The sequence below is a fragment of the Crocuta crocuta genome, unplaced genomic scaffold, assembly GCF_008692635.1.
Source record: "Crocuta crocuta isolate KB4526 unplaced genomic scaffold, BGI_CrCroc_1.0 scaffold113, whole genome shotgun sequence".
Classification (NCBI taxonomy): Eukaryota; Metazoa; Chordata; class Mammalia; order Carnivora; family Hyaenidae; genus Crocuta; species Crocuta crocuta.
In genome coordinates this window covers 14974833-14984796 of record NW_027530368.1, presented here as the reverse complement: position 1 = coordinate 14984796, position 9964 = coordinate 14974833, and the positions used below count along the sequence as shown (strand labels likewise).

Genomic DNA, 9964 nt, shown 5'->3' with positions numbered 1-9964 from the left:
GTTATTAAATCGGTCGGAAGGAAGTTGGACAAAAAGAACATTTTTACTCCTGAAGTCACTTCACTCAAGTTATGCAGACTCAGCTTCACACATTGCAGAGTCAGGTTCCCTGCGCATATCCACTGCCTATTTTCGTAGGATTCAAACAGGTATCTCTTAAGATGCTTTTAAAGACTTTACCCATTGACCAAGTGTGGGTTGCTCTCAAGCCTTTTAGATAATTGCATATTTTACAACCTAGGATGTCATTGTTAGTTTTTATCTTGGGAGCCTCATTCTTAAATACCCTGGCAAGGAGAAACTCAAGGTTTAGGACCATTGACCATGACTGATGACTTCTTTTTTTCTTTAGAAAACTTTTTATGGAAGAATAGCATTCATAAAGATGCACAAATCATAATTGTACAGCTCACTGAATTGTTACAAATTGAATCTACCCAGATCAAGAAACTAAACAATAATCCTAGAAGGACCACCTCAAGCCTCCTCCTATTTGGCTGACAGATTATTAAATTGCTTATTCTTTCTTTGTTACTTTTTTGAACTTTATATACTAGAAATGCTGATTTAAAAATTTATTTACTTATTCATATTATTTTTCTAAGTAAGGTCTATGCCCAACTCATGACCCCAAGATTAAGAGTTGCCGGCTCTACTGAGCCAACCAGATGCTCCTGGAAATACTGATTTTTAAATATTACATTGTTTTTATATTTTGTATACATATTTTCATGCCTTGTAGAGAAGAGTTCAAATTCTTTGATTCTTTTTAATGTTAGTGTTTCCATATTTTTAGTCTTCCATGTAAATATTTATTGAGCATAGTCTCTAGCACTATAGAGTATTACCAATTTTAGATAACCTGGAATAATTTCAATTTTCAATGCTTTATATGCTTTAACAGTTGATATTTGATTTCAGAGTTTCACTGTCTTAGACTTTTTCAGCTTTTTTCCTCTCTTTCATTCTAGACACAGTCTATAGACCTTATGATCATTATTACCTAGAGGGCTCTCCTTCAGTTTGCTTTACTAGACCTGTCATCTCTGTTAATCCAAGTCATGGGAATTGACTATTTTTTTTTCTAATTCAACATTTATATGTCAATAGCAAGCTCAGTGCTTGATTTCTTCTATTTAAGGTATATCCCTGAATGTCCAATTATAATCCTTGGTTACTACCAGCACAAAGCTTGTTTTCACTTTCAGGAGGCTCGTGGAGTTTGTTACCTTCTTTGTACTGTGATACATCTTTACAAAATAAATCTTAGAACAGTACCTATGTGAATTAACTAGTTTTGTTCTTTTAGCTCTCATTATTAAAACCATGCATATGGAGAGATTATTGTCCTATTGGTGGTGACCTGACTCTGTGGTCCTGACCTTGAAGACTATAAATCTGAGTCAGGAGTCTTCTATAACCATTGTGTTTGACATTTTTTAAAAATCTTGGTTCAGATGTCTGATTCTGATATCACTTCTTTATTCTAAACGTTTTCCCCCAATTCTGCCCTGACCCTGACCACTGTGGTTGTTTTCAGTAAGGGCTTGATTTGATACCTATGACCTTAGCTTTCTTCTTCCCTATAATTAACCCACTGTACAGACTCAGTAGCAAAACCCTGGGACCTTCCCGTACAATATCCGTATATGGGACTTTCATTTTGCCCATCTGAAAAGTCCAGTTCTCATTCCTTTCTGACCTATGTGTACATTTCAAGACCAGCATACTCAAAGATTCCTTGTAATAAGGTTCACCTTTCTTCTGACCTAAGGAAGGAATGCCCCCTGAAAAAGGAGAGGGGAGGTCCCTTTCTGCATCTCTTCCCACATTTTCTCCAGGAAGGAGCAACAGAGTCTTCAGGGGCTTATTTCTAAGTGTTGTCTGTGAGGAGTTAACCGTCTACTATCAGGAAGAAAAAAAATAAATCTTCCCATTAGATGTTAAAGAATATAAATACCAGGAGGCTCTTTCTTTTTCTCATTCCTTTTTCTACCTAGAGGCTTTTTGTTGTTGTTTGTTTATGTTTCTGCTTCTCTCCAGAGTTCTGTTTCCTAGTCAACATGTTCCTTGATTTTCCCCCTCGATATAGCCAGCTGGATGGCGGTAGCAGGGACTGCACGAGTGTTCTTAGTGTCCCCTTGAAGAGGCTTAGCAACTTCTCCCTGCAGCTGTTCAGGAGGCCTGGAGGAACCTTGGTACCTCTGGATGTGGGAAGCGGGGACTGGGAGCTATCCGCTCATGTGGTTTGGCTGCAGTTAGAGGGAAAGCCGCTGCTAGCTCGGTCACTACTATGGCTTGGTGTAAGTCTACCTCCTTCAGGTTTGCAGGCACCCTGGAGAAACCTTCATGGACTTGGTGATTCTGTGTCCTCCTGACAGGCACATGTTCTTCTGTGAAACAGGAGGAGCTTTTCTCCTTTGTAAATGAAGAAAAAATTAAATTTTTTTTGGGGGGGAGGGTGAGACCTGATCCTTCAGGTAGAAAGTCCTAGTTAACATTCTAATCCTTTTCCTCTTTTATTTAGTGGACATCCCTATCTTAGGTTAAGGAACTTTCCATCAGTTTCTTAGCAACACAGAAGACCCCACTCCTAGGAGAAGCACAAGACATTTCACATAGCTCAATGCAGAGCTCTAGGGTCTTTTTCCTGATAGCCAGAGAAAGCAGTTTTTCAGAGTTGGGCACGAGAGTTACTGCTGAGAGTGGTTATTTGATCTATTAAAATAACTTATGTTTTAACTTTTTTTTTTTTTTTTNGCAATAACTATAGCCTGAGTTGTCTGTACTGGGAGTTGTGACCAACAGTTGGTATTTGCAAAATGGCATCATTTACATGTGCTCATTTTCAGGACCTCAGTCAAATGATTAGTTCACAGGTTCTATCTTTGTTTTGAACTTTGAAAGGACTAGTTTGAGAATGTTTAGTGTTTTCTAATGCATATTTTTTATCAAAGATTTCATAAAGTTTTTTGGTTACATTTAATTATGTGACATTTGGGGTTGAGTTAGTATCTCTAATCTTAGCTCTTGTTTTAAGAGTTGCTCTATAGATACAGAGCAGGCTAATTGTTTATCTAAAATTTCAAAAAAGAGAAAATTTTACATTTCCTTACATAACTGTTAAGGAGGCAACACCCTTTGGTCCCAGGGTTTTTAGGGGGCAGAGACAGGCCTGCCTTGGAGGGAATTCATACCACACATGTACTCAAAAGGTAGTGGGCGGATGAATGTAAAGATCCCAATCTCCAGTATTTACTGAATAGGTCCTGGGGAATTAGCACCTCATGACCTGTGCGCGCACATGTGCGTGCACACACACACACACACACAGAGGCTTCAAGCTCTAACTGAATCTGGTAGTATCTCACTTCATGTTCTCTCCTTGAAAAGGAGTTTGCCTATGAGTTTTCTAATATTCATATGAAAATATTTCTGTTGAGGAAGAAACTAGAACAAGATTAGGGTACTTCTACAAACCAAGATTTCATCTTTTGCTCCATTGTCCTCATTCCTATTTGATTCTGGTTTTGATAAAATACCAAAGCTAAAATAATTTATCTTAAAGATCATTTGATTTTTTGATTGCCAGTATACTCCTCCATTAGGTATCACTCAGACTAATGCCTTAATTGATTTTAATTTCCATCTCCTCTTCCCTGTACATGTCCTCATGGAAGGGGGGTACCCATTGACCTCAGCACAAGATGAGCAATGGCTCATCTTTTTGCAGTGACTGGCTTATGTATTGACTTACTATGTTTGTATAGGCAAAGCAATCAAATTGTATGATGATATTTGCTTGCCTAAAAGGGACATTTTGAAACAAAAGAGGGAAATTAATGTGGGATAAAATTGGGTATAATTTATTTCATGATTAACTTGTTTTTAACAATAATAATCAGGGACACATTCAGTGTTCTGGTGCTAGGATTATGAAGGCAAAGGAGATACACTCCTGCCATCCGTTTGCATACTCCAGTCAAGAGAAGAGAATGGGTTCATAAAGAGATGATGAGAATCCTATGCATTAACGTGAGTATTGGATACCCAGCGGCTTATGGGAGCATGGGAAAGGGGTCAGTAATCCTGACCGAGGTTAATGGTAGAGGGGATGGGTAGGGAAGGCTTTTTGTAGCAGCTGACTCCTAAGTTTAATCTAAATGGGTGAGTTTGAGTGAAAGAGATGAGTGAATTGAGGTGGGGGGAGAGGAGAGAATGGTATTATTGGCAGAGGGTACAGTATTAGCAAAGCTTTGGAGTTCAGAAAGTGCACATGCATATGAAGGGAATGTCAAGCAGTTTAATGTTGCTCAAGGATAAAGCAGGGAGAGGGAAGGATGAGAGATGAGGCCAGATAATTAGGCAGGGTGTTGTCTGCCATTTTAAGGAGTTTGGACCTTTTCCTATAGCTGGTGGGGTGCCAGGAAAGTTTAAAAGGGGACACGGCTGGTCTCTTCTCCTAATCTGATCATAACTTCAGTTCCTTCCTGCTTAGCAGAACCGCTGGGTATTTGTCAATCCAATGGTTTTGGAGGTGTTTTTCCCCTGATGAGTGGACAAGCCGAATTCTTCAGAGAGATGCTGCCTGACCCATATGGCCCACTGACAGTTTGACAGTTGACAGCTTTTAGTCAGACTAGACTCACTTAAGCTGCTTACCCATCCTGAGGCGTGCATGCGGCCAGAGCCCGGACTTCACATCATTCTGGCTGTCTTAATTGGGCACTAATTAAATGTTTTGGCTGGAAACCTCTCCTTGCCATGGCTGAATGGACTCATTTGAGGCCAATATTTCAGGGAAACATCTTGTTAGGCTGATCTGATTCCCTGTTTAAAAAGAAAATGCACATATTCACTTTCTTCTTATTTCTGCCTAAGGATCTATTATATTTTTCTCATTTTAGAAAACTAAAAGTTTAAAAGGGTGTGTGTGTATATATGGATATATACTTATCTCTATATTTGCATGTGTGTATTCACATGTATATATACATAAATAGTCACATATATAATATATATACACACATACATATGTGTCAGAATAGGAACTTCTAGAAAGAACAGTTTTGCAGTTAGGAGGCTAGAGGTCATATCTAAATTTTATTTAAGATTTAGTCTAGGCTAAAAGTAGTTAATCTGTTTATGGCTTAGTTTCTGTATTTGTGACAGAGTTGTGAGAAAGATAAATGAGAATTTTATCATAATATTGCAGAATGAAATCTGAGGGTGCAGATGATTCAACTCTAATTCTAGGAGATGGGGGACCCTGGCTGGCTTTGTCGGCAAGGCATGCAACTCTTGATCTTGGGGTTGTGAGTTCAAGACCCACACTGGGGGGTACAGATTACTTAAAAAAAAAAAAGTCCTAGGAGATGGATGGTCTGAAATCTGTTTTCTACATTTCCTTAGCTATTATATGCTGATAAAGATTTCTTTACAAATCATTCCTAAAGCAGAATAGATAGCCAACTGTCTGGGGTTCAAAGGGCCACTTTTCAGTCAACACTGCAAAGTATGCCAACAATGCCTGCAGTGCCAACAAGAAGAGCAGTAGGTGCAGCAAAATACACTGAAGGAAAACCACTTAGTGGACCTTCAGGAACTGGTTATTACCACTACTGAAGGTATTGGCGTGGACTGGCATTGATTTGAAATAGCTATCATTTTTTGTTAAATTCTTCTACTTGCTGAAACCAACCCTTTCCTGAATTTTGCTTTCCTGGTAAAATAAACATTGTATTATAATAATTTTTTCTAAAATAAGGATATTAAATGGTATTAAACAAGGATAATGTGAAAATTGGGATTTTCAGTGATTAAAATTCCTAAATTATAATTTTCTATGAAGAAATAGAATTAGGTAACAGGGTTGGAAGATGATTTCTTATCTGGAAAGGAGAAATGTGCTCAAGTTTGTGTATCTTAAACTCTTTAAATTAGCTTAATATTTATTAATATATTACATATCTGGTAAGAATAGGTTTATAAGACAAAACCTCATCAATTAGCTAGTCTTGAATTCATTTGCATTTGATCACTAAGAAGTAACTTGTTCACAATCAACAATTGTAAAACAGCACAGTATAGCACTGCACTGTCTGAGCTAAAGTAGATCTTCAAAACTTCTTTGATGTGTGTGCTTCTTTAGGTCTTAAGGACACATTAAAGTGCATCTTGAGCTTTCTAGCATTCACTTTATTTAATGAGAAATGTTTTCCTTCTTGTTTTGCCACTACCTTCCTCCCTCTTATACACTCCCCCCTCCCGTTTTTGTTCTGAGCAATGATTCTGTGTGTTCTTTTCCTATTTAAAATTTAAAGAGTTACATTTGGGAGAGGAACAATGTAGGGAAAGGAAACCCCTGGAGTGTGTCTGATGTGATGGTTCTCCTCTGTGCCACCATTTTTCCTCCCGCTGTGGGAGCGCTAAATGATAATGCCTGATACCTTCCTGAATAAAGCCTGACACGGTTTCCAGCTGTGAGCATGTGATCAGTTTTTATGTTTGATTTTTGCACACAAGTATACTACTGCAAGCATGTCCACAAACTACTTCACAAGTGCTTCAGGGAGGAATTGCTATTGAGTGAATCAAACATTAAACAAACAGAGTGATTGCTTTCAAAAATCTACATTTATTTTACAAAACCATGTTTCTGTTCAAACCTAGAATCTTTAAAAATTAATTTCTGTAAACTGGTCAGGTATAACCAGACAAGTAACCCTCAATTTACTTTCAGGCTAATTCCAGAGTGAGATAAGTTGTCCAATAGAAAAAAAAAAAGATTATGCTGCTCCCTATACTTGACTATAATGATTAAATGTGATGGTAATTATCTAATGGGTTGATTTATTTGTGAGAAACATTGACTAATATATTAGGTCAACTTAAAATGGAGTCTCATAGGCTGTAATTTTTAAATCTGTATTTTTCTTAAAGTAGGATATTGTACACATGTGATCCTCGGTTTGGTGACATATTTTGGCAATGTTATAGGCTTATATTTCAGACATTGTATTTTAGCATCTTTTGTATGACAGACCATATATATTATTGTTATTTATGCGTTTTGTATGCCATGATGTTTGTTACACACTAAAACTTCCCATATACTTCTTTCTGGCTCACTGATTAGTATAGGAAAAAAGGAGAAGGGGGTCCTGAAGGAATATGCTAGCAGACAAAAGAAGTTATTTTGTTTTTAGTAATGAGAAATACTAAAATGGTTCAAGTTTCATGGTATAGAGATGGGAGGGGAAGCACATAATTTATAAATTAATAAGTACCTATAGTATCTACTCTCATGCCAAATTCTTGGTTTTCTAAATCCCACTGCTTGACCTCTTGCAAGCTCAAGGTCAGGTGTGGGGGCCACTCCTATGTATCAGGTGTAATACTAGATTCTGAGGAAGGAATATTATATTTAGAGAGAGTTGCAATATCAAGTCTCTCAACAAAAATAGGAAAACAAAATCAAGCATTCCATTCCAAACTTCAATTTTTTAAGGTGTGGTTGAAATGCACCTTTGCAGCATGAAGAAAATAGAGACAGGCTGGTGATAGTTCTGGAATGACTCTGTTAGTGACTGCATGTTTGTTTTTAACCTCATATGCATCTACTTTAAACTCCAACTGAACATTTCTAGTGACAGTTATTTGTTTTCCATTGTAGAAACCTAGTATTTTTTGATTAGCCTAATAATTGACAGTTTCTAGCTATGTCTTTACTGTGGGTGACAGCATTAAATCACCATAGACATTTAGTCATCATCTTTAGGGTGAGTCATTCCAGTTCCAAAGAAGATAGAGAAATAAAGGAGAGGAATGGCAGTTAGTCATTAAAACCTCTGCAGAGATAAGGAAACTACTTACTGACATTGCTTTCATGAATTTTCCTTACTAACATGCTGGCAAAAGAACAATACTAGTCATTCACAGAAACACCGAATCTATGAATTTCTGGCGATTGAGGATTGTTTCCAGTCTTGTTTTGGATTTCCACAAGATATTAACTATTCTCTCTGTCTCGATCCCTCTTGCTGTAGACACATTACACATGGTCACACATGTATAGTATATATGAAAAATATACATATGTAAAAATGCATGTTAAATGTTTTGAATGTATATATGTTAAGTGAATGTGACATACATTAATATAAATGTATTCAATGTATATTCAATGTGTGTATATATGAGATATCTATTCATCTATCTGTCCACCCATTTATACATGTGATTAGTAAATGGACATCTTTCTTCTAATTAGTTCTGTAGAATTTAAAAATATGTATATGGTGTTTGAGGAGTGAAAGGACATTGGTATAGGCATTTGCCAGAATTAAAACTTTGAGGACTGGTTGGACTATGGGTAGTGGAGGGAAAGAAGGGAGCAGTAGAGAATTACCAGATAATTTATAGCGACTGAGGCATTCTGTATCATGAGCAGATTGCACCATGTCCAGTCATTCTACATTTGTACACTTCAGTTTTTGCTTCTGTTAATGCAGATAATATTTCTTATTCCATATATGCCAAGCTGCCATTCCCAGACAGCTGCCATAGACCAGATAACTTATAGTTTATACATACATAGGCAGAAAAGGGGAATGTCCCTGTTTTATTTTATTTTTATAGCTTATTTATTTTTGAGACAGAGACACAGCATGAGCCAGGGGAATAGCAGAGAGAGAGGGAGACACAGAATCCAAAGCAGGCTCCAGGCTCTGAGCTGTCAGCACAGAACCCAACGCGGGGCTTGAACCCATGAACCGTGTGATCATGACCTGAGCCGAATTCAGACGCTTAACCGATTGAGCCACCCAGGCGCCCTTATGTACCATTTCAAAAGGGGAAAAAGCTCTGCTAGAAACCGCCTCCTCTAATCCTCCCCTCATGTTTCATTGGCCAGAGCTGTGGCACTTGACGTGTGTTTCAACCAATTACTTACAGTACACATGAGTCTTTTCTGAAGCAGCAAGATAAAGAACTGTAGTCCGTTCAGAACAAGAAAGGACAATTTTCTAGAACTTTTCTTAGTTTAAAATAAGAAAGAACCTTTTTGCCCCACCGGGGTTTAGCATTTTATGGAGTCATTGCAAATATCTAACTCCTGTTTGATTTAGAAAGGGGACAGTGGCTTTTAGAAATTTTCAATTTAAGTCATTCAGAAATTCTTTTGAAGTACAAACTAATAAAATAGAAACAAATTACCACCTTATATTTTAGGTAAATCTAGATTTGTAGTCCCCTCCTAGCACCACTGTTTCCCAATTAAACAGCCAAAAGAGTCAGTCCTTAGAATGGATTAATGACCTGCAAAATTCCATTTAAACATAGCCATTCTTGAGTTTTATTAGTGGAAAAATACAAACTGGTCTGTGGTCATGGATTATTACAGATTCACTCCAGACTGCTGAATTGAACTCTGATGAACCTGTGACACTCTCCATTAAACCTCAAAATGAGCTTTCTCTTAATTGGGGAGTAGAAAGGGAAAAGTAAACTAGTGGCTGAGAAATGCCAGACTTGTGAATCATTGCTTTATTTTGGACAGAGTGTTGAAAGATTTTTAGATGTGCATGGAGGTAAAGGAGAGGGAGTGGGGAAAGAAGTTTTATTCATTTATTAAGCCCAGCTCTCTACTAGGCAATAGTAGTAAAACAATTTTAAATATAATAGAAGAAGGTAGTATTGTAGTCATTTTTAGATGATCAGATTGGCTTTAGAAAGGTTAAATAACTTGTGGGGCGCCCGGGTGGCNGTTAAAAAAAATTTTTACGAAAAAAAGAAAGGTTAAATAACTTGTGCCAGACTAAGTAACTAGTGGTAGATCTAGGATTAAAACAGAAGTATTCTGTAGATATTTATTGAGCAAAGCTCTAGAATTTAGTAGTGAAGAAGCAAGGTGTGATCTTTACCCTTCTGGGGCCCACCGTGGAGTGGAAAAGACCAATATTTT

General features: G+C 37.3%; 1 protein-coding gene across 1 annotated transcript in view; it reads left to right on the top strand.

The window, feature by feature from the left end:
• LOC144233372 (uncharacterized) overlaps positions 1–9964 on the top strand; it is a 460671-nt gene that overhangs the window by 1283 nt on the left and 449424 nt on the right. The gene's annotated exons all lie outside the window — the stretch shown is intronic.